General features: G+C 48.4%; 1 protein-coding gene across 6 annotated transcripts in view; it reads left to right on the forward strand.

The window, feature by feature from the left end:
- The window catches only part of ABI2 (abl interactor 2), an 868,092-nt gene that overhangs the window by 798,641 nt on the left and 44,131 nt on the right, over nucleotides 1-25,320 (forward strand). The gene's annotated exons all lie outside the window — the stretch shown is intronic.

Below are 25,320 nucleotides of genomic sequence, written 5' to 3' on the forward strand. Positions count from 1 at the left end.
AACCTTCAATATTTGTACTCCTTCATTACCGAATGTGCTCGTGTAATATCTCTACTTCTTTTCTGCTCCAAAGAATGGCTGATGTTCTATGGTGTTCTCCATGGCTATTCAGCTATTTTGTTCAATGTTTATGTTCAGCCCTCTGTGGAGTTAGTTAGGAAGTTAATCTCCTGCTCTTCCTTCCTTCAGATACATGGGCCACTGTGTTGGATTCTGATTCTCTGGTCTACAGTATCAGAATAAGTCATAGACTTCCAGAGTGGCAGGTAAACTACAAAGGATCCGGTATATGGTGGTGCAGTTGATATCCGAAACTGATCTTGTATCTGCCACCCATGTTGCATTTCACTGGCTCCCTGTTAACCTCATCCATTTTAAGGCTTTTTGCCAGGGCCACGCCCCCTTTACCGCCTACATCATGTGCTGTCACCGGAAGCGCAGCGGGCGAGCGCAGCGGGAGCGCCGTTTGCGTGCCGAAGGCGCACCTAAGGCAAGCCCGTCTGCGCCCGTCATCGCCAGACCATCGCCTCTCGCCAGTCCCCCTGGTCTTTCTAGGTCACACCCACTTATACGTTATGACGGTAAGGAACTCTTACATTTGAACCCTACCCAAAGATGTTCTGATGCTACTGGCATCTTAGGTCTCACGCAACTCAACTGCAACCGTTGCCATTTCTCCACCAACACGCCCACTCGCGTGTGGGGTGACCGTCTCAATACAACAACCCCGCCGCTGAAGATACTACAACTTAACTGCAGATCCCTCACTAAACACCACCTTGAGGTTAATTCGCTTCTTCAGGAGGAAAATCCTGAGGTCCTATTTCTGTGCGAAACATGGCTTCGAGACGGCATAACTACCATCCCTAACCTAACGCTCCCAGACGAGTTTCACCTGGTCACCATTAACCGTGATTCTCGTGGCGGCGGCATAGCAATTATCTATAAAAAGCACCTGACCTGCTCTTTTACCAAAGAACCTCTCCTAGACTGTGAATGCGCCCAATTTAAAATCAGTGTGACCCCTCAATTTACGCTATCCGGCCTATACATATATCGCCCACCAGGCCAGGCCACTAGGTTTATTGACGCCCTCCTCGAAACGGCCACAGCGCTTACTACCAAATCCGCCAACTTCACCATTCTGGGTGATCTCAACCTACACTTTGATGCGATTGGTGACCATACAATTACGAACCTTCTTGCAGACCTCGCGGCATTACAACTTAACTCTCTAGTCCATGCCTCTACCCACATAGCAGGCCATACCCTAGATCCGATTTTTACTAACATTCAGGAGGCAGTTACAGAAACCCCCACTCCGATGGGATGGACGGACCACCACCTTGTTAAACTGATGGTTCCGACTCCACAACGACAGTATAAAACTGAATCCAACCAGCGTTTAAAAAGACCTTGGCACAAACTCTCCCCCCCTGCTCTTCATGAAACCCTCGGAGAGTTCCAATACCAAGCTAACCAGGAGATAGACGCGACCTACACCTCGTTCACTACATGGATTAGCAACGGCCTCGATACTCTCATTCCGGCTAAACTGACCAAAGGACGTAATACACCCTCTAATCCGTGGTATGACGATACCCTTAAATCAACGCGTAAGGAGTGTAAAAAAGCCGAGCGCCAATGGAGAAAAAACTATGACAACCAGGATAAGGCAAACTATCTATCCAGGCTTAAAATCTATCATAAAGCCATCAGATCTTCCCGTGCTTCTTTTTATGCCAACAAAATTAGCTCCAACCCGAATCCAACTAAAACCATCTTCAAATTAGTTAAAGAACTCCAAAACCCTAGGGCACCCCCACCAAAAATTTCTTCCAACGAACAATGTGAGCAGCTTGCAACATATTTCGTTGAAAAGGTCCAAAAAATCTACGCGACCTTTCCACAGATCCCTCCTCCCCTTGGAGTACCTAAGACCCCAGCTTCTAACTTCACTCCTCTTTCCAAAATTTCTGCCATCACTGCTGTTGACCTGACCAAACTATGTAAGAAAGTGAAGTCTGGCTCCCCAGCTGACCCCATGAGTCCCTCTCATTTCCTGGACTCGATTGATTTTTTTCTATCTCCCATGCTGAACATCCTCAACCTTTCTCTCACCTCTGGATCTGTACCCATAGCTTGGAAGCAAGCGTGGGTATCACCGATAATTAAAAAACCTACCCTTGACCCTTCTAAACCGGAAAACTTCCGGCCAATATCCCTCCTCCCCTGGATTTCCAAGATAGCTGAGGCCCATGTCAATGGTATCCTCTCGAAACATGTGGATCGTCACGGAATACTGGACCCTTCCCAAAATGGTTTTCGCGCAGGCCATAGTACTGAGTCTGCCCTACTGGCCACCACAGAACATCTCCGGACGATTTTAGACTCCGGTCAAAGTGCTGCGCTGATCCTCCTAGATCTCAGCGCAGCCTTTGACACGGTATCCCATGACATCCTTCTGAAACGTCTGGAGATGGCCGGTGTGACTGGCCTCGCTCTTGCATGGTTTCAGTCCTTTCTCAAGGATAGATCCTTCAAGGTGTCGGCCCCTCCATTTCTCTCTAAATCCCATCCCATAGCTCAAGGTGTCCCCCAGGGTTCAGCGTTGAGCCCATCCCTCTTTAATCTATACGTCCAGCCACTTACTGACGTGGCAAAAGAGTGGGGGCTCACGCTGGTCTCATACGCCGACGACACCCAGCTGGTTGTCACCCTCTCGGAAAGCCCGTCCACCGCGGCATCCAAGTTTAAAGAGGGCATGGCAGCAGAGGCACAATGGATGACGGACAATTACCTCCAACTTAACGCCGGAAAAACCGAGGTGCTCCTCCTTGGCCGAAACACCAGCCTATGGAACGAGCACTGGTGGCCGTCATCCCTGGGCGCCACTCCACTCCCTAAAAATTGTGTTAAAAATCTGGGAGTCTGGATGGATGCCAACCTTAGCTTCCAGTCCCACACTAAAAAGGTGGCAGCCACCTGCATAGGTCTCCTAAGGAACCTCAGGCCTATACTTGGGCTCTTCGACTCTAAAGCTCGCCAGCTAATTATCCAGGCTACCATCTTATCCCGCCTGGATTACGCTAATGTCCTCCTTCTGGGAGCAAACAAAGCGGAAACAGCTAGGTTCCAACGTATCCAGAATGCGGCGGCCAGAACGTTGGTTGGTCTCCCACGTAGATGCTCAGCCAGAGCTACCATCCGTAAGCTCCACTGGCTGCCCGTGGAACACCGAGTTAAATTTAAGGCTCTTACCACGATCTTTAAGATCGTCAAACAAGGAAATCCCCCTCTGCTGCGGAACCTGGCCCGACCTTATGTCCCTGGTCGTGCACTTCGTTCTTCCAACCAACTTCTTCTGACCGTCCCCAGGATTAGGCTCTGCCGAACTGGAGGCCGCTCCTTTAGCGTCCTTGGTCCCAAACTATGGAACGACCTCCCCCTCAGCATTCGCTCCATAGATTGCCTCCCAGCCTTCCGTAAAGCTATCAAGACCTACCTTTTCCCTGCGCTCTAGGCCCCCCTTCCCCCCCTCCCCCTCTTTCTTTTTCTGTCCTTCTGTTGCGTGCCTGTCTCATAGCGCCGGGACGCCCCATTGCTGGGGTAGCTGTTGCGCTTCACCAAACCTAGAAATAGAAAATAGACTAGCATGTCACTGTTCCCTAGCAGGCTTTCTCCACTCCTGACACCCTATGTCACCATTTGCTGCCTCAGATCAGGATCACTATACTTATTCAAAATCCCATGCCATAAAAAAAAAATAATAATGTGCCGAGAGATCCTTTGTGGGCTTGGGCCCTCCTTACCGATGAGCGATCTCTAACTGCTTTGCATCGCAAGAAGCTAAAACCCTTTTTTCCCCTGATAGAGACTTCTACCTGCAGATTCCTTACCTTTTGAATAGTCCCCAGGAGTCATACTGGATCTGGAAACCTACCTGGCTTGCGGCTCAGCACTGATGCCTCTACGCTCCAGAAGTGATATGCAGAGCCAGGGAGCTGGCCTTGATGGTTCTTTCCAGCTCCAGTTCGACCTTGAACGAAGTTGCACCTAAATTTGCCAGAGACACCACTTCCCCCACTTGATTTGCCACAAGGGAAACAACACTCTGCATTCCCTTTTTGGGACCGATTTGGATAATGACTGTGACTTGGGTGAGTTCGCCCAGCCCTACCAGAATGACATTTGGTACAAGTACTTACAGGAAGCTAGTGGCCTCAGTACTTTGCTGGAGATTGGTCTCCTTTCTCCCCCTTGACCAGCCATAGTAGAATCCACTTCCTACGCATGGTGATGCATTGGGTGGCCAAATTTCTTGACCTCCAGCACCCCACCTTGGAGGTTAAGACAAATGTCTTGATTGAGGTCCTTCAAGCAGGGCAGATATCTTTGGAACTGCTTCTTCCTTTCAATGGGGCACTGATATGTACCTTATTGGGGGCTTTCGTTAATCCTGGCTCTGGCCCACCGGTCAATCAACAAATTGTTACGTGCCATTTTCCTGCTTCAGGTGACTCAGCTTTTCTTTTGCAGCACCCCTCACCAGAAAGCCTAGTGGTGCAAGCTTCCACCTGCCACTCTAATCCAACAGATGTCCGACCATTTTCCCTGATAGCGAATGTAAGCGAGTGAAAACATTTCGCAAACGTGCCTTTTTCTCTACCAGCTTCACCCTTCGCTCTTTTAAAACCAACTTGGGGCACTACTCTCACGTCTTTTGAGATCTGATGGCACAGGTCGGCCCTGGTGTGCCCAAAGACTCTCTCTTCAATTCGATGGTTGTGATGCAGCCAAGTTCACTATTCGTTGTGGCTTGAACACCACTGATTCCATCTGGTGTGCCCTATGCAGCAGGGTTGCAGTTCGCTGCCATGCGGGGCTGCAATCAACTGGGTTCTTGGCCGATGCCCATTCCTCCCTGATGAACATGCCTTTTGATGAGACTTGCCTGTTTGGTGACAAAGCTGATTACACTCGCAAGTGTTTTAACAATAACAGGACTACCGCTCACTTTCTGTACCAGATCCATCGCTCCATTTCGTGGCTTTAGCCTAGATGTCCCTTATTGTCAGTCTGTCCAGCCCCCACAGGGAATCCAGATGTTTTGCAGTAGAGGCTGAGGCGCCCACTGCACTCGCAGCGAAGGTCAGTGTGCTACCCAGTCTTTTGCCATCCCCACCCTGGAGACTCCGCCAGCCAAACGACTTTGGGGTGCCTTTAAACTTGATACAAGGTAGAATCCACCAATTCTTACCAGGTTGGCATGCAATCACATTGAACAGATTGGGTCCTACATATTGTTCCCAGGGGGATACGCCTTACTCATCCTTTCCTTCCTGCCACACCTTCCACCCTCTCCCCAGTGACTGAAGGACGACAAACGTTCCATTTTACGGCAGGTCTTTTTGGCCAAAAGGGCCATCAAGAGGGTGCCGGTGCCAGAAGTAGGGTGTGGTTGTTTTTCCTGCTAAGTTTGTGATGTCCACAAAGGACTATGTTCTTTAGCCTATTCTAGACCTGTGCCCTCTCAGCACCTTCCTCCCTGCTCACCTTGGCACAGGTCTTCTCTGCCCTCGGCCCTGGAGACTGGATGATTGCATTGGACCTTCATGAGACTAATTTCCATGCACCCGTCCTGCCAACCCATCCGAACTACCTGTAGTTGGTGGTGGGACAGGTGAGTTTTCAGTTCGATGTGCTCCCCTTTGGTCTCACCAACGGCCCTCAGGTGTTCATGAAAGGGATGGCGGCAATCCACCTTCGGAGGTCAGTGGTGCCAGTCTCCCCCCCCCCCCCTTAACTTGTAATGTAATGTAATACTGCATTTCTATAGCGCGCTATCATTCCAGGGAGCATCTTGGCGCTTTGGATCAGAGATTGATGTTAGGGTGATCCGCAACTGTACTGTCCAAAGAGCGTTTAGCATTCATATCAGTGCTTTGCACACTGTATCCGTGAGGGTGTATATCCAGGTCTTAAGAGATTTCCTGAAACACTGTTCTGATGAAATGTGACGAAGATGAAAGGGGAGTTTATTCCAAGCCCTAGAGCCAATCACTGCCAGAGATTCCCCTCCCTTTGTAGCAAGCCTAAATTTAGGAATAGTAAGCAGGTTGGCAGTGGAGGACCTGAGGTTACGTGATGGACAGTAACGTGTAAAGCCTTTCTGGAGATATTTCGGGCCCTGCGAATGAAAGGCCCTGAAAGTGATAGTTAGGACTTTAAACAAAATGCGTTTATGGATGGGAAGCCAATGAAGGGCATCTAGCGCAGCAGAGGCAGAAAACTTCCTCGGCCACTAAGCACCAGGCGGGCGGCCGCGTGCTGGACCATCTGTAGCTTGTGAAGGACCGCTTTACTCGACCCTGCATACAAGCTATTACAATAGTCCAGTCTTAATAATAATAAAGCCATTTTTAAAGCACCTGGCTGCACTAAAAATAGTGTGTCCCCGCGCTAGAATGCTACTACATCTCAAGAGACAGAAAGTGGGGGAGAGTGAAGCAGGGGTCAGAGGGAGGGGGGGAATTAGGTGACTGGATACAGATGAGTTTTGAGTTTGGCACGGAATCTAGTTTCTGAAGGTTCCATTCGAAGATCAAGTGGAAGTTCATTCCAGTGTTTAGGGGCCAGGTGTCTGAAGGAACGGCCACCCATCTTGACTCTGCGGGTACGGGGGAGTTTGAACAGCATAGCTCCGGCAGACCTCAGGTTTTTGGTGGGGCGGTGAATTGTGAGGAGCTTTTGCAAATATCCTGGGCCTTTGCCCTGGGCGATGCGGTGCGTAAAGCATAAGGCTTTAAATTTGATGCGATCCTTGACCGGGAGCCAATGAAGCTTCGCTAGAGCATTCTTCCCAGATGCTCTACGAGGCAGGTTGAGTACCAGGCAGGCAGCAGCGTTTTGCACGCACTGCAGTTGGTGTAAGCCTTTTTTACTTAGACCTAGGAGTAGGACATTGCCGTAGTCAAGATGGGGTGTGACTTGGGCATGGACAAGTGTCTTTCTGGCGTTGATGGGGAGGAGGTCAAGGACTTTGCGGAGGGTTTTTAGTGTGCTGAAGCACCTTCCTGTGACTTTATTGACCTGGGACCTGAAAGAGAGATCCGAGTCAAGCATAAGGAGTAGTTTCTGTCCTGTAACTCCAGTTCTGTAGTAGGGGTATCTCTGTTATAGTCATAATCTAGTGAATAGTTCCGCCCATGTGCGTGGACCCCGGCAATCAAAAATAATCTCTTAAGTTGTCAAAATCATGCAGAAACTGCAAAGACACTTGGGGTGGATATTGTTACCTATGCCGACGACACCCAACTGATGATCAAGCTGATGCTCGACCATACGGAAGATGCCATTAACTTCTCCAAATGCCTGGCATCAGTGGCATTATGGATGAATAATAACTGTCTACGCCTAAACGGCGAAAAAACTGAACTTTTAGTTGTTGGCAAATCACCCTCTGCCTGGTCGCACATGTGGTGGCTGGCAGAACTGGGCAATTGTCCCTCCCCCGCAGACTCTGTCAGAAATCTTGGAGTTCTGTAGTAGGGGATCTCTGTGTATAGTCATAATCTAGTGAATAGTCCCGCCCATGTGCGTGGACCCCGGCAATCAAAAATAATCTCTTAAGTTGTCAAAATCATGCAGAAACTGCAAAGACACTTAAGAGAGAATTTAAAGACAAATAATGCAGCCTATATCCACAGGCTACACTGTCCAGTACTCTAACTAGAAATTCCACCAAATAACACCACACATAATACAGCCAGCTCAGTTTCTACCATAGAGAAACTTGCCTCCACCATTAAAAAGACTCTGGAATGATAGAGAGGAAGGCATGGACAGACAAGCCCCATAGGCTGCCATTATGTGGCTTAAATAGGATACTGTGCCTTTAAGAGAGCCTTCTAGAACTTTCTCCCAGTATCCCAGAATGCATAGCAGGTCCCTCTACTTTCAGTTCTTTTTGACAGGCGTAGCACGCCAGACCTGTAGCATTCCTTACATGAATATATATCTCCACCGGGGAGGAGGGCGGGCGCTTATGACTATAACAGAGCTACCCCTACTACAGAACTCGAGTTACAGGACAGAAACTACTCCTTCTGTAGTAGGGGATCTCTGTGTATAGACATAATCTATTGAATAGAATGGCAAGCCCATCCCCACACCAAAGCGGCGGTGGAGAAAGAAATTAACGCCACTACTGTGCGAACAAGTTCCGCAGCGAAGCCTGCCAACCTGAGCATCTGCTCTGGCATCAGTGTCCAGACAGTATTGCTTAGCAAAGGTATGGACCGACTTCCAAGTGGCTGCCTTGCATATTTCAGCAATCGGCACGTTACGGAGCAAGGCCGTCGTGGCAGATTTGCCCCTGGTGGAATGAGCCTTAGGCTTACCTCCTAAGGTCTTATTAGCCTTTTGGTAACATAATTGTATGCAGGACACAATCCACCTAGAGATGGACTGCTTAGAGGTAGCAAGACCCGTCCTGACTGATCCATAATTAATAAACAATTGGTCAGATCTACGAATATCTTTGGTTTTATCCAGATAAAATTTCAACACCCTCCTAACATCCAGGGAATGGAGAGACCTTTCCGCTGGAGACGAAGGATTCTGAAAAAACGTAGGCAAAGTTATGGTCTGGTTGACATGAAAATCAGAAATAACCTTGGGAAGAAATTTAGGGTGAGTACGCATAACAACCTTAGCAGCATGAAAGACAGTATAAGGTTCAGTACAACACAATGCCTGAATTTCACTCACCCTGCGGGCCGATGTAATGGCCACGAGGAACGCCGCCTTCCAGGACAGGTGCTGCAACGAAGCCTTATGAATGGGTTCAAAAGGCTCCTTCATCAATCTGGACAGCACCACATTTAATTCCCATGAAGGCGAAGGACGCCTGACAGGAGGGAATACTTTCTTCAATCCTTCCAGAAAATCTTTGATCACAGGGATCTGGAAAAAGGAAGTCTGTGAAGGGCATTTCCTGTAGGCAGTCAATGCAGCAAGATGAACCTTAATGGAATGAACATTAAGGCCAGACTGCGCCAAATGTAAAAGGTAAGGAAGGATGACACCTTCCTTGCAGGTCGTAGGGTCATGGTTCTTAGACTGGCACCAGATACAAAACCTCTTCCACTTGTAAGCATATGAAGTCCGAGTGGAAGGCCTCTTAGGCTCCTTCAGTATGTCCATGCAATCCTCGGGCAGATTCAGATGGCCATATTGCACTATCTCAGGAGCCATGCCGCCAAACTCAAAGACGAGAGGTTGGGGTGTAACATCCGTCCCCCGAACTTCGTGAGAAGGTCCGGCCTGCACGGCAGCCGAATGTGAGGAAGGAGAGACCGGTGAAGCAGGTCCGTGAACCGCCACTGCCTGGGCCACTCCGGGGCAATGAGTATCATCCGAGCCCAGGACCGGGCCAGCTTGATGAGCACCGCCGGAATCAGGGGAATGGGAGGAAAGGCGTACAGAAAGCAGTTCGTCCAGTTGATCCATAACGCATTCCCCAGCGTCCCCTGCTGGTAGTACCTGGAGGCGAAGTCTCTGCATTTGCTGTTTTCGGCGGTGGCGAACAAATCTACGTCTGGAGTTCCCCACCTTGCGAAGACTTCTCCTAGTACTTCGTCGTTTATGACCCATTCGTGGTTTTCCTGAACCAGCCTGCTCAGTGTGTCTGCCTGAACATTCTGCACACCTGGCAGATGGGTGGCCGTTATCGTCAATCCTCTGGCTAGGAGCCAGTGCCAGATCGCCTGCGCCTCCTGTGACAGAGTGCGTGATCTCGAGCCCCCCTGCTTGTTGAGGTAGTACATCGTGGTAGTATTGTCCGTCTGTAGAAGCAGGGAGTTGGTCTGGAAGGACGGAAGAAAGGCCTTCAGTGCCAAGTGAACAGCTCTGAGTTCCAGGAAATTGATGTGATACGTGGCCTCCGTCGGCGACCACGTCCCTTGAATCTGTAGTTTCCCGGAATGCGCTCCCCATCCCAGGAGAGAAGCATCAGTCACCACAGTCCCCGAGGGAATGTCCTTGTGGAAGGGAATCCCTCTCAGAAGATTCTCCGCCGAACACCACCACTTCAGAGACTGAAGAGCATGCAGAGACAGTCGTATCCTGTCGTCCCAGGATCCTGTCCTCTGATCCCACTGGTCTTCCAAGCACTCCTGCAGCGGTCTCATGTGCAGCCGTGCGTGAGGCGTCAGGAAGATACAAGAGGCCATCGATCCCAGTAGAGAAGACACCATCCTCACTGTTGTAGATGGAGTCTTCATAAGAGCCTGAGCCTTCCGAAGGAGAGATAATCGTCGCTCTTCCGAAGGAGACACGCTTGCTGACAGCGTATTGATGGAGGCTCCCAAGTACTGTATGCATTGGACCGGAGTCGGGACAGACTTGGCCATGTTGATGTGCAACCCCAGCTTGTTCAAGAGAACGCACGTCTTCTGGAAGTGTGCTTGCGCTTCCGAGAAGGAGGATGCCTTGATCAACCAATCGTCCAGGTACGGGTAGACAAACACCTGTTCTTCCTCAGGTGTGCTGCTACCACCGCCATGCACTTCGAGAATGTTCTCGGCGCAGACTTCAGTCCGAATGGGAGTACTGTGTATTGATAATGATTGGCGCCGACTTGGAACCGCAGGAACTTCCTGTGTTTGTGTGCAATGGGCACATTGAAGTAAGCATCCTGTAGGGCTATAGCACATAGCCAGTCTCCCTGTTGCAACTGAGGATAAATCTGATGCAACGACAGCATGCAAAACTTTTCCTTGCGAATCCATTTGTTTGCCTGTCGCAAGTCCAGAATGGGCCTGAACTCGTTCTTGTCCTTCTTGCGAACCAGGAAGAACCGGGAGTACAGACCTCTTCCTCTCTGGGACAGAGGTACGTCTTCTATCGCCCTTTTCCTTAACAGGATATCCGCTTCCGCCTGAAGCTCGCGCAGTTGAAACTGCGAGCTGACCGGAGGGATCGCTGGAGGCGGGCTTGTGAACCGAAGACTGTATCTATTGCAAACAATATTCAGCACCCACTTGTCCTGAGTAATTTTTCTCCACTCTGCCAGAAAAAATTGAATGCTTCCCCCTACCGGAGTGGGTAACAGATCTGGGGGAAGTAGGTTCCTAGGGCCTAGACCCAGCCTGGCCCTTGGGCGCCGGAGCCGACTGCTGGCCTCCTCTGCCCTTCTGGCGCTTCTGGAACGGCTTACGGAACTGTTGTTGATGTTGCGACTGTCCCGAAGCCTGGCCACGTCCTCTGCCTTGCCCACCGAACCGCCGTTGGAAAGGGCGGTACGTCTTCTTCGTATCTTTAGGCTTCTCCAGGCCCACAGCCGTGAGCGTCTCGGCCTCCGCCTTCATGCGGGCCATCTCATCGTCCGCATGCTTCCCGAAAAGGGTCTCGCCGGAGAATGGCAGGTTGGCTACCCTCTGCTGTGCGTCCGGTTTCAGGGACGTAAGCCGGAGCCAGGCGTGACGTCGTTGGTTGACTCCATGGCAAAACCCATGAGCAGCCAACAGGGAAGAGTCCGCTGCAGCGCTGATAATCTGGTTTGCCACCAGCATCCCTTCATTCAGCACTTCCAGGAAGTCCTCGCGCTTCTCGCGAGGTAAGTGCTCTGCAAACTGCTCGAGGGAGTCCCAGAGGGCGCGGTCGTAGCGGCCCAACAGCGCCGTGGCACTCGCAGCTTTCATGGAGGTAGCGGATGTTCCACACACTTTCCTCCCTGCCGAATCCATCCATCTGGACTCCTTATCTGGGGGAACCGTGGATGACGGGGTGGTGGCATGTTGTTTGCGGGCCGCCGTCACAATTACAGAGTCCGGAGGGGGTTCCGCCCTCAGAAAGGCCAGATTGGGAGCCCGGTACTTTTTCAGCAACCTCGATGGAGCCGCCTTTGTCACCGCAGGGGTGAGAAAAAGGGCCATAGCCGGTTCCTCCAGGCCCGGCACCAGAGGCAGGAGTGGACGAGACAGGTGTTTCTGATGCAATGTCTCAAAAATGACTGAAGTCTTAGGGGTAGGCACCGTCAAGGATATGCCCAACTTCGCAGCGCCCCTCAAAAGGACATCACAACGCCACCAGGTCATCAATCGGGGACACCCTCGTGTCTGGTGACCCCGACAAGGTCGGAGAATAGTCCCTGGTACCAGAGGACCTTGTGCGAGAGCGAGAGTAGCGCCTCCTAGGGCGGCGTCTCGACCGCGTGGAGGATCTGTGTCTCGATCTCTCCCTCCTCCCAGAGCGAGAGCGAGACCTGCCAGCCCGTGGCCGCTCCACCGGTTTCCGTAGTGGGGTCTTCCTTGGTTCCTCTCGGAGTTTAGGTTTCGGGGTCCCCTTAGGAGGTACAGGTAGAGAAGGCAACGAAGTGGACCTCGGCAGAGGAACCACCGACCGAGGGGCGGGCCCATGCGGAGGAACTGGAGGCGGAGGGTCTCCTGATGGAAGCGGAGGGTTGGATGGAGGATCCTCTTTAGGTACAGGCGGAGGTGGCGACCTAGGCCGAGATGGCGTGTACACCTCTGAGTACACCGAGCCCGGCGACCCCTTAGGCGAAGGGGGCTGCGATCCAGCCCCATCAGCAGGTGATAGCTTCCTCTTGCTTCCTCCACTAGAAGCAGTGTGGCTTTTGGGACCAGAATCCCTTTTGTGCCGTTTTGGAGAGGCAGAACGACTCCTAGACGCCGACCTTTTCCTCCTAGACGCTGAGCGTCGCTTTTCCGGCGTCTAACGTCGCCTCCGCGACTCCGGCGTCGAACGCCGCCTCCGCGACGTCGACCTCCTCTTCTTCGACGTCGAACGCCGTCCCCGCGACGTCGACCTTGTCCTCCGTGACGTCGTACGCCGCCTCCGCGACGTCGAACGTTCCTTCCTCGACGACGAGCGTCGATTCCTCCGTCTTGATGCTCTCGACGTCGAGGAGCCCCTCGACGTCGACCGGTGCTTCGACGGCGATCGGCGGTGTCGCCTCGACGGCGAGCGCCGATGCTTGTCACTTCGTCTCCGACGTCGATAGGAAGACCTTGACGTCGACGATGACGATGACGTCGACGGTGGCTTCAACGGCGACCTCTCCAGGCCCTTCGACGTCGAGCCGTCACGCCGTCTCGACCCGGAGCCCCGGGGAGAAGGGGAGCACACCGCCGTCATCCCTCTCGACGTCGTCGTCGATGCAATCGACGTCGACGGAGACCGGGACCGTTTGCTGGACTTCCTGCCTCTGGGGAACCCCCCAGAGGCCTCAGCAGAGGGAACCTTCCCAGCCTGCCCAGACCCACCTGCAGCCTGCAGACGCCTCTCCTCCAGGCCAGAAAGCCTAATCTTCATCCTGTCCCTCAGAGTCCGAGCAGTAAACTGCTGGCAGATGACACAGTCCTCAGGGACATGATCTTCAGGGAGGCAGACGATGCAGACATCGTGGGGATCACTCTTGGCCTTCTTCCTCCCACATGCTGGACACTTATCAAAAAGACCAGGCATTTTAGACCCCTAAAACGCCTGAACCAGCACACAAAAGAGAAGAGAACACCAAGAAAGTAAACTGAAACACTTTTAAAACACAAAAGTGCCAAAATATCCAATAAACCCCTGAAACAAGGGAGAGCTCAATGCCAGGGGTCCTGTAAGCAGGAGCCGGAAAAAAGAACTGAAAGTAGAGGGACCTGCTATGCATTCTGGGATTCTGGGAGAAAGTTCTAGAAGGCTCTCTTAAAGGCACAGTATCCTATTTAAGCCACATAATGGCAGCCTATGGGGCTTGTCTGTCCATGCCTTCCTCTCTATCATTCCAGAGTCTTTTTAATGGCGGAGGCAAGTTTCTCTATGGTAGAAACTGGGCTGGCTGTATTATGTGTGGTGTTATTTGGTGGAATTTCTAGTTGGAGTACTGGACAGTGTAGCCTGTGGATATAGGCTGCATTATTTGTCTTTAAATTCTCTCTTAAGTGTCTTTGCAGTTTCTGCATGATTTTGACAACTTAAGAGATTATTTTTGATTGCCGGGGTCCACGCACATGGGCGGGACTATTCACTAGATTATGACTATACACAGAGATCCCCTACTACAGAACTCCAAGATTTCTGACAGAGTCTGCGGGGGAGGGACAATTGCCCAGTTCTGCCAGCCACCACATGTGCGACCAGGCAGAGGGTGATTTGCCAACAACTAAAAGTTCAGTTTTTTCGCCGTTTAGGCGTAGACAGTTATTATTCATCCATAATGCCACTGATGCCAGGCATTTGGAGAAGTTAATGGCATCTTCTGTATGATCGAGCATCAGCTTGATCATCAGTTGGGTGTCGTCGGCATAGGTAACAATATCCACCCCAAAACCTTCAACTATGTGAGCCAGGGGTTCCATATAAAGGTTGAACAGGGTAGGGCTTAAGCTGGAGCCCTGTGGAACCCCATGTCTCAGCTTCCGGGGGGAGGATGTGAAAGGGGGACAATACATCTGGAAGCTTCTGTTAGCCAGGAATGATTTTAACCAGGCAAGGGCGGATCCCTCCACTCCCATGTTAGAGAGGCGAGACAGCAGCGTTGTGTGCAGCACGGTGTCGAATGCTGCACTGAGGTCTAATAAAACCAACGCTGCTGTCTGTCCTTCGTCTGCCATCTGTCTGAGGAACTCAGTGGAATAGAGGACGGCTGACTCAGTCGTGTAGCTGGCTCTGAACCCCGATTGAGTAGAGTGGAGGTGGGAATTCTCTCGAGGTATTTCATGAGCTGCCTGTCCACCACTTTTTCCATTATATTAGCACAGAAGAGAAGAAGGGAGATGGTGCGGAGATTTTGAAGTTGGGAGATGTGCACATTAGGTTTTTTTTCCAGAGGGATGACCTGGGCTGTTTTCCATGTGTCAAGAACATGGCATTCTTGGAGAGAGAGAGTGATGATATGAGTGATCTGATCAATCATACTCTCCAAGACTCCCTTACAGCGGTTGGGGGGGCACACGTCACGGGGGGAGCCAGACTGTATGCTTTTAACAATGTTCAGCAGTTCCTGTCTCTCAGGTACTTTAAAGCATGTCAGACGGGGTTTGACAGGGGAGTTGTCTTTGACTGCCATCTGAGTGCTAGGGGAATCGGCTCCGTCTGTGAAGGTGGCATATATTTTGTCGACCTTGCCGACAAAATGATCAGCTATGGAGTCGCATAGCTCGCTGGAGTAGGTGTCTTGCGCTTCGAGTCTGGTTGGGACCGTTAACTCTTTATAGATGGCAAAGAGTTCTCATTTGGGGTTGTCTGCTGATTCTATTCTACCCTTAAAGTAGGCGCCTTTTGCTGCTCTTACTAGTTTGTGATAATTTTTTAGTTCTGTTCTATAGTGTGACTTGCTTTCTAGATTGTAGCTTTTCCTCCATTGCCTTTCCAGATTTTTGCATTTTACTTTAGCTTCTTTGAGTTCTTGAGAGAACCAGGGGGCAGTTTTGGTCGATCTTGCGGGAGGTTTAAGTGTCCAGGGTGCTACCTTATCTAAAGCATTGGACATCCAACTTTCATAATTGTTCCACGCCTCTTGCAAAGTGTTGCTGGGGGGCGGTGGTGTCTCAAGTAGGGCAAGCTTGAATGTCTCCTGCTTGAACTTTTTCCAGTCTCTACGTTTCTGGGGTAAGGGAATATTAGTTCTGTTATTAGGAGGAGTGCCTTCTATTTCAAACGGAATGATGAAGTGATCAGACCAGATAGTTCTGATCGGGGAGAAGACGTTGACACCCTCCCAGTTAGCAAAGATGGGGTCCAGAAGATGCCCTAATTGGTGCGAGGGGGATCTGGATTGAAGGTTGAGCTCTAGTGATTTTTGTGCTACTGAGCCTGAGCCTCCTTACAATCCGTATTATCGAAGTGAAGGTTTAGGTCACCTAAGATGAGAAATTTTTTGTACCGAAGTGCTGGCTGGGTTATCAGTTCTGTTAGATGTTCGCCGAACTGTGCAGTCCCTCCAGGCGGGCGGTATATAAGTAGTCCGTTAATGATGTTTTTGGATTATGATACTAGTCACTCATTAGCGCAGTGGTTGAATACCTTTTTCGTGGACGGCATCAGGGATGGCAGTAGTGCCTTGTAGAAGGCAACTGTGTAACCATCTGGACCTGGCGCCTTGTTGTCTTTCAGGGACCTGACCGCCATTTCTATTTCCACTGTATTTATGTCCTGCCCCAGTGCCTGTGCCTCGTCATTCGTAATTTTAGGGAGATGAAGTTTGTCCAGATATCCTGCACATCCTTCCCGATCTAGGGTTTGATCTTGAAATGTTTTCAGGATTTGTTTATGCTTAGTTTGGGTTTTGTTGTGTGTGTCTGTGATAGCTGAGATTGTGAATTGTCTTTGCTTATATTTTAGGTATGAGGCTAGTTGCTTCCCCGCTCTGTTCGCCTCGCATAAGTTAATCGCCTTGTATTTATTCACCCACAGCCCAGCTCTTTCCCTCCGTATTCTATTGTATTCATATTTCTTCTTAGTGAGCTCTTGTAGTGTTGCTGTGCCTTTGTGTTTTGCTTGCGTGTGTCCTCTCTAGTCTTTTAATGTCGACCTAGAGTTGGGACAGATGCTGGTTTGTGCTTTTGTTGATTTTGGCTTTGATGTTTATTACTGTCCCCCTTACTGCGTCCCAAACGAACTTATGGTCCATGTCTATGGTGGTGTTATGCAAAAGGTAGTTGTTTATTGCCTCCTCTTCTGACTTTATTTCCTTGGTCTTTCAGGACATCACTGTTGAACCTCTTCGTTGTGGCAACCACTCCGCTTCAAGCTGATACATGAGTGGTCTGAGACTAGTCTTGGTGCTATGGCTGCATCCTCTATTAAATGTGTGTGTGTCCCTGTGATCAGTATGTAATCTATCCTGCTGTCTAAGTTGTGTGGGGTAGAAGGTGTAGTCTCCAGAAGGACTGTGTGCTCATTCTACCAGAGCCAAAAGGACTACCTGTGTGCTAGCACACAGAGTCCCTGTCCTAGACATTTGCTAGGCTGCTATGTGGGTGTCCATGCATTCACGAAGCACTATTGACTGGACAATTAGGTTCGCAGAGGGGGGCATTTTGCCTGCTCGGTCCTGCAGACTTTCTAGTTTGAGTCCTTTCACAGACCCACCTCCAAATAAGTAGTGCTTTTCAAAATATGAGGAATCCGCTGCTAGAAATCTCTACTAGAAGAACAAGTCACTTACCTTCGGTAACGCTCTTTCTGTTCGAGACCCTATCTAGCCGCAGAATCCTCACAAGCCCTCCCGTCCTCCCTGTTCTGTGATTGAACCCTATCCATTAATAAGAACCAAAGTTTAGAACTCTGCACTCTGGTCTACCATTTTGCTTTTGGAGCTTTGCATCTGGGGGCGTAGACAGTCTCTAAAACAACTGATGTCAGCGCGAAGGTCTGACACCAATTTAGGGTCCGTATGCCCTTTTCAGAGCGGAACGACAACTGTGTGGAGCAGCACAGCGCCACCTTCTGGTGCACAGAAGCATGAAAAGTTTCTGGATCCAGTTTGGTGCCTGGGGAATATTCGAAATGTGAGGAAGCTGCTCTGAGATACACTCTACCAGCAGAAAGTGCATTACTGAAGATTTGTAACTTGTTCATTCTTTTTTCTTTTTTTTCGATTTATTTAAAACTAATTTTTCTGGTCTGTTTTTCATTTTGCTTCCTTTACTGGTGTCTTCGTCTTTGAACGATCTATTTTTTGGCAATAAGAAGTGACATCAGTAGCAACCTTTGCCTGTCTCCTCCTTGGGTACTCTATCTCACGCCTTTGGCTGTCAATGACTGAACCTCTTTGGCAAGAACAGAAGCATGTTTTACTGTAGTCTGCGCAAAGATGAAATTGTAGTGGTAAGCAGTTTGACAGGAAAAAAGAGCATAACTGTGATGCACAACCACAGGATCCACTCTTTAGAGATATTAGTATTTTAGCTGGGCCGGTAAAAACTTACTCTGGCCCCCTACTGGCAGCAGATGGCTCCGAAAGGGGCGGTAGGAGTGGCTTGGTGGAGGACGAAGAGGTAAATTAAACTAACCTTGTTGTTTGTGTCCCAGTCCTCTGCCGCAACCATGCCCCCTAGAGCCTCAAAAGGGCAGAGTGGGCAGCTCTACCAACGCGAGGAGAATTCTGGTGCTGGACATCTGGCAGGCAGCTACATGGGCATCCTTCCACACCTTCTCCAGGCATTGCTGACTTAAGTCTCAGGGTCACACTGAGTAGCACTTTGGATGCTCAGTCCTGCCAGGATTTCCTGGTGTGAAGTCCACTCCTCTACATTTTGGGAGGTATTGCTTTTGTATCCATTCAAAAGGTGGGTAATCTGCAAGTAGAGGTGCCAATCAGAACGTGTATCTTACCATCGCTGATGACTAGATGGAGGAGCCACCAAAAACATTGTTACAGAAGGTCATTTGTTCACTGTGGAACTTAAAATCAGGTACAATATCATTAAGAGTTACCAGACACCACTGAGTACTTAGTGCACTATAAAGTATTTACGGAGTCGCTTACGGCAAGGAAACTGGGTGATATTTTATCTTCTGACACCTGTCTTAATGTAAAACAGATGTCATGTTCTATTTTATTACATATTTCAAGATTTCTTGCAGCTCCAATTCAGTTCTAGAACACAATGACTGTACAGTCCGTGGTGAGTGGCCTATATGGCGGAGTGTGGCTCAATGGTTAGAGCGGCAGACCCTGATGCAGAGTTCTGGCCCGGGACCAGGGTTCAATTACCGCCTCGGCGGGTCTTGGGCTCAATTTCCTCGGACCTGACAATTCTCGCCTCGGTGCCTATTCTAATCATGGGCCCCACGCTGCAACTCTGGGCAATAGCTTGCTTGACCTCCACAACGGCCCCAACAGCGCTAGGATGCCTGGCTTCACCCTGGGGGTGCCCAGGAGTGGAAACTTCACAGGGAAAGCCAGGAAGGGTTCCACAGCGGTATGAGTAATAGCGCCAGGAAACCGCTTGGTGGCAGTGCGCTCTACAAATACCTTGACATTTATATTTACATTTATATCCAGAGGAAATGAGGATGATGTACATCTAGTCCGAAAATAGATATCTGAATAGAAATCACAAACTTTCCAGGTGTGCGAAACTGCAAGATGCAACAAATTATTTTATTATTGTTATTTTCATATAAGTTGTCGGTTCACAAGTTGTAATATAAATCCCACGGCCTTGCATAGTGCTAACGCACATACTACAAGTATTTTCCAACTAGTAAATTGCCAAAGGAACATAAGTATTAAACTTCGGGGTAGAAGAGTACACACACACTTCAGTTTATTTTTACATGTCACATTTTTTTCAACTCGTAGGGGAAAAAGGTTTAACCGACCTCATTTAATAAGGAGTCAACAATGATCACGCATTCAATAAATAAAGAGGTATTTGTAATAAATCGCAAACTAGAAGTATTTACAACATGTCAATGTTGATAGGGGTTGCAATAGTCATTTAATAATCATGAGCATAGATATGACAGTAAACAATGTCAACTCCCTCTTAAACATTTCACCCTCCTCTCCATTAAGGCGGAAGAGTCCTGCATGCTATGGGCAGAATGTCAATGTAAAATATAGACTATGATACCGCAAAAAAAAAAACGGTACCTGCACCTCAAACTAATATTGCAGGTTGACCCTAACACGGTTGTGCACGCAAGTCGCCCATCCTTTCCTTGAGGTTAAAGGGCGCAAACAGGTTCTCTATGTACACAACTACACCCGTCACAAGCTCGTGATCTCTTCACAGGTTAAGAAGACGTTTGTGACGCCATCACTCTTAAGATGCATCGATATTAGAGAAGGTAGCTTTTTGAGTAAAGTCAGTTGTACTTTGACTTTTTAACCACTAAATGGCGGAATATTCCCAGCATGCAACTATTGGCTCGATCTGCAGACCTGTTGTTCTTTCATTCTAACGATCACTTCAGCACCTCAGAGCAGCGTATCGTAGGCATTACTTGTGAATTACCTCTTTAGAGTTTTTCTCGGATACACGGTGTTATGGTTAGCACTCAAGGACTTTTTTTTCGAATACGTGTTTCATTTTTCTGTTCCAGATGAAAATGTGACCCACTTGGCCATATTTTGAAGAAACATTGAAGAAATAATGGTGATCGAATCTTTTTTGATAAGGCATTCTAAAAATAACTCCCTCTAGGAGCTTCGTAAAGGATCGACCACCCAGAAAACCTGACCAATTGTCTTATAGGAATTCACAACTGGATGAATAATTCATCACTAAAACTTAATGGGTCAAAGACGGAGGTGATGCTCCTAGGGAAGCAATGGACGACCATCCCTCCAGCACTCTGGCCCGACGTATTCGGGGAAATCCCTCCCCCGAAGCGTGAAATTAAAACACTCGGTGTGTGGCTCGAACCAGAGCTGTCTATGAAGACCCAAGCAGCAAAAACTTCGGGCACCTGCTTCGGGCTCCTACGCACAACCCGCAAGATTCTCCCCTTACTGCCACCTACTTCTAGGAAACTACTCATCCAGGGACTAGTACTGTCTCGCCTGGACTACAGTAATATGGTCTACCTAGGAGCCCCTGAGGCCACCCTGACAAAACTTCAGCGGACACAGAACGCGGCGGCACGCCTTCTCACCAACCTCCCCTCCAGAGTGTCCGCCAAGCCGGCCCTCAAAGCTCTGCACTGGCTCCCTGTGCGCCAAAGGGTGCAATTCAAAGCGATGTGCACAACACATAAGCTGATCAACGGATCTGGCCCCGCGATTCTCAGCAAAATGATCACCCCCTACACAACAACCAGATCCCTACAATCCCAGAATGAGAACCTGGCCAGCATACCTAGATTTAAAAAGACTCGCACAGGAGGACGACAATTCTCCGTTCAAGCGGCTGCTGGATGGAACGCCCTTCCACGTTCCCTCAGGCTTGAACCTAACTACCTGGCATTTCGCAAGAAACTAAAGACACACCTATTCCCTAAATAGAGTTCCCTTATAAGTATCTCTCCTCCCCCCCTCCCCCTCAACAGGAGTACAAATTTTATAGCGCGGGGATGCCCTTGGGTCACCAGGCGCTTTAGAAATCGTTATTAAATTAAATTAAATTAAATTGTGCCCACCGTAAGCAATGCTTCTTAAACACAGTATTGAATGGGACAAGAGTGGCTCGCGGCAGGCTGACATGGTTGATTTTAGAGGTCATTGCTGCTCCCAGCAGCCCAGCTTTCTTTTCCGAAAGTGTCCGAGATAATAGTACGGAGCTTGTCAGAACACCACTACTAGCTTGCAATATACTATTATATTTGTTTTTTTTAATTATAGACGCATTCCGACGTAAGAGTTCACTTGAAAAAAAGAAAATAACGTAGGCCACATTATAGGCCTATAACGCTGTCCCACTAATGACACGAATATTCAGGCAAGCAAGTGTATTGAGGTGTGACCTAAGTGAAGTATGCTCGCATTACCTTGTAAGTAGGATTTATACTTTTAAATAAGAGCCTTCTTACTGTCAATAGTGTGGTAACATATCCCTTTGCAGTGCTTGCAGGGGCACTCGCCATAAGTGCTTAAAAAGTGCCTGCTGTGTCTGTGTACCAACTCTGAAGAAAGCTGCTTCAACCCTTGCAGGCACCTGGGTCTAATCGGTTTCTCTCATTCCACTTTATCTGCAGCAGATTCTTCAACAGAATCCTACATCCAGCCATTTTAATATTTTAAACCGGAAAACTTGTACAAAGAGTCTAGATTCTCTGATCTGAACTCCAGTGTTCTCGTAGGTCTAGCCCAGAAGGGCGTGGCACTTCTCTCTGATGGGTCAGTCTACCTCGAGGATTAGGATTGCAGAGTATTGGCCGAAGAGCATGACAACCATTATGCAGAAAAGCTTCAATGGGCTGCTTGATGAAAACACTTTTACCATATTTCCCTTGTACTCCAGCCTCCGCTTCGTGGTGCCATGTTTCCTGCTAATACAACACTTTTTCGTCCTTTGGTCTCTTTTGTTTGCCGAGTTAGGATTTTGCAGCATGAATTTATTTTTGTTTGTTCTGCTTTGCATTATTCCACCACCGTTATGTATGGAAGTTTTCTTTGACAAATAATTAGTTTTGCTTTTTGAGCATCAGCCATAAACGCCTCAACCCCACCCCGATGACCGACCATACGCGTACTGTTCCCCAATGTATGACATCTGCTTTTACAACACTTGGTTTTTTGCACCACCGTTGAGTTCAGAGCGCCTGATATTTTTTTGTTGTCACAGAATACTTTTAAAGCACCAGACTTCGGAAGACTTCAGACTCCATTGGCCATAGGAGGTTCCTAGTTGTAGAGAAGGCTGTATTGAAGAGCCGTTGACTTTTCGTCTGTTTTCCTTTGTCTTTTTCCAGAATCCTTGTCGGTTCTCCCCTGGATACTATTGAAACTTTGCTTTATAAGTAAACTTGTAGCTTCAGAGTTTGCAAGTTATGTGCCTCTCTTCCGACTGTGTACAGAAGAAGCAAAGGAAAGGCAAGCCTCTGGATCAGACACTTAGAATACAGAAGTGTTCCTCAACGCTGAACCCCCTAACCCGTCCCAAAAGACATTTTGTTGGTCCTGAAAAGATACAAACAAGCAAGAAATTGGAGGCGTGCTACTGCTCCCTCACGTATTCACCATGCAGCGTGACAAGCATGGCAGCTTGGGCCCTGAAGTCCTATTGCTGGGACACTTAAACTTTCCATCCATATGTATGTTTTTTTTCGTTTAAAGGAGGCAAGGAAACTTTCAACATTGATGTATTATGTGGCAAAACGGAAATCCTTTGATAGTGTCTTTGCAAATAATTGTCAAAAACTAAAAACGAGAGAACAGTTGATCAATACCATATACCTTATGCTTTTAATGGATAGTAAATTAAATAATGTTTTTTTAAGTATGCACACAATAACTGACAATATTTTCAGAATACCAGTAATTAAGGCTCTCTTGAAAGGTTTGAAGAAGATACGTTATTCACATCCCTCATCAGCTCTAGTTTTCTGTGAATATTGCTCTGTGGTTAATGCTATGTCTGATTGAATTGAATCTATGCTCAAAACAACAATGACTATAAACGTCAAGGGGTGCGATCCAGCAAAATCTTTATAGAACCCCAAATGGCCATTGATAAACACAACTTGAAGTTACTCCAATAATGGTTAAGCCTTGATAAAAGTGACAGAAGAGATGAAATGGAATGGTTGTGTGGAATAAGAGCTATGATGACTTATGCATATGGATTTGATTCTCAGCAAAGATGAGTAAAGAACTGGATAAAGGAAACTGGAGTTATTCAGGTCTTCCGATGGCCATTCTGGTATGACTCCATATTGTCATATATTGTGCTACCAAAGACGTTTTCAAATTTCACTATTTGAAAGGGCTTAAATCCATCGTTCTTTTGCTCATCAAGCCACCCCAGTTGAGACCCAGCCATATGCAAATCAGTCTTGACCCTGAGCCTCATGAGAACAGTCCAGCCCGAACTGCCAAGCAGGTCCTTCCTGGACCGTAAACAAGCATCCTGGGACCGGAAAATGGACAGTAGTGACATAGGACCAGTCTTCAAGATTTCCTTTTTGATCAGATGGCATGCTTGGGGATTCATATGCTGATCGAGAGACCTGCATCAAACTAGGTGCTACGACGCTGTTGAGGTCAAGATTTTGGAAGGACTACCCAGTGAAACCTTGGTAACCCAACTGGGCAATTAGGGCATCATTGTGCTGGTGGTAGCCGCAACTCCTCCACTGAAGGTTGCCCATTATGCCAAAGGCCCTCAAGCAGGCTTACTTACTCTGAGCCTACAGCCACTAAGTCCTTGGGTCAAGATGTAAGGTGCTCATATAGAAAGTCCAGTATTTTATTTGGGAGCATCAGGATGTTCTGGTGATGGCAGCTTCATTGAAAGGTAAAGCAATGTCCTCCCAAATAGTTGAGGAGGCAAGTGACTGGGGGAATATAGCAAGACAATGTAGCCGTCCAGTGGTTGTTCCCTCAGACAGGAAAAAGTCAATGCAATCATGGTCCGTGGAGGACTACTTTTGTGGCACAAGTTCTACTGGTACATTATATTACTGGAGGGCTTAGTTTGGCCTGGACAAAAAAGCCATCTAGGGACTTAACCAATACTTCACACTAGGACAATGAATACCTCGCTGGCCATACACGGACACATGTATATTAAGTCTTCAGATATTTGGTTTCAGGCCCAGTATAAAGCCATCAACCTCAATTTCGATTGGAGGAATTTGTTACCCTGTCACTGGATGATCAGGTCATTCAGCAATAGAAGACATTTACTGCTAAATTGATGATTGTCATGCATGTGGTTCTTCCAAGATTTCCCCCCCTCTTTCAGTGGGAGGAGTTCTTACAGTTTTTGAAGGCTAGGAATTCCTTTTGATGCAAGGCCCCATCAAAACCATCCTTTTTCTGATGAAACCAGCATTCAAAAGGAGGTGTTTTGGAAAGATCAGCAAGCCAGCTTATTCATGCTGGACAAAGGCTAAGACGTCCCATTGACTCTGATAGGTCCATCTGCTTTCCTAGGCACCAGCTCAGGTTGCCAACCACACTCTTTCTTCACAACCATGTGCTGAACTCCACAATTAAATGGGTCTTGTCAGAGGTGTAGGACAACTGAGCTCCACAGCTATCATTACCATCACCAGTTGGCCTTCCAATAACTTATGCAGGAGGTAGAGATATTCTTCCTCTATGGAGCATTAACTGCTTAAGTTCTACATTCTGACTTTAACCCAGGTGCTGGCCTGCAGCTTTGAGGATATCTAGTTTAAAGGGCCGCTCATTGCTTTCCTCACTCTACTGATAGCTAAGCTTCTGGATGTGCTCAGTGGACCTTCAGGACATCTATATCTATCCATCCTGAAGAATCACAAGAAATACTACTTTTTCACCGTGAAAAGCCAACACTGCCAGTACATGACTGCCATTCATTTTCAGTGCTGCACCCTCTGGCTTTACACTATCCTAGCACTGGTGGTGGTCTTTCTGAGGCACTAGAAGGTCCACTACGATCTGTACTCTGATTGTCTTATAAGCATCACCAAGAAAAGAAAGCACAATCCGATTCACTGCAGGCATTCACAACACTATACAATATTGAGTTCTTGGTGAACTCCCCTTGGATCCTCCTTGGTGCCATCCTAAAGTATTGAATTCACAAGGACACTTCTGGACTTCACGCTGACAAAAGCCTTACCTCCCCCATTGAGTTTAATAGCTGTCAGCCAAACAGTTGATTAGGCCTTGTTAGCCTGGTATTTCCAGAGGCTTCTGGGATTGCA

Source organism: Lissotriton vulgaris, chromosome 2_1, assembly GCF_964263255.1.
Source record: "Lissotriton vulgaris chromosome 2_1, aLisVul1.2, whole genome shotgun sequence".
Lineage (NCBI taxonomy): Eukaryota > Metazoa > Chordata > Amphibia > Caudata > Salamandridae > Lissotriton > Lissotriton vulgaris.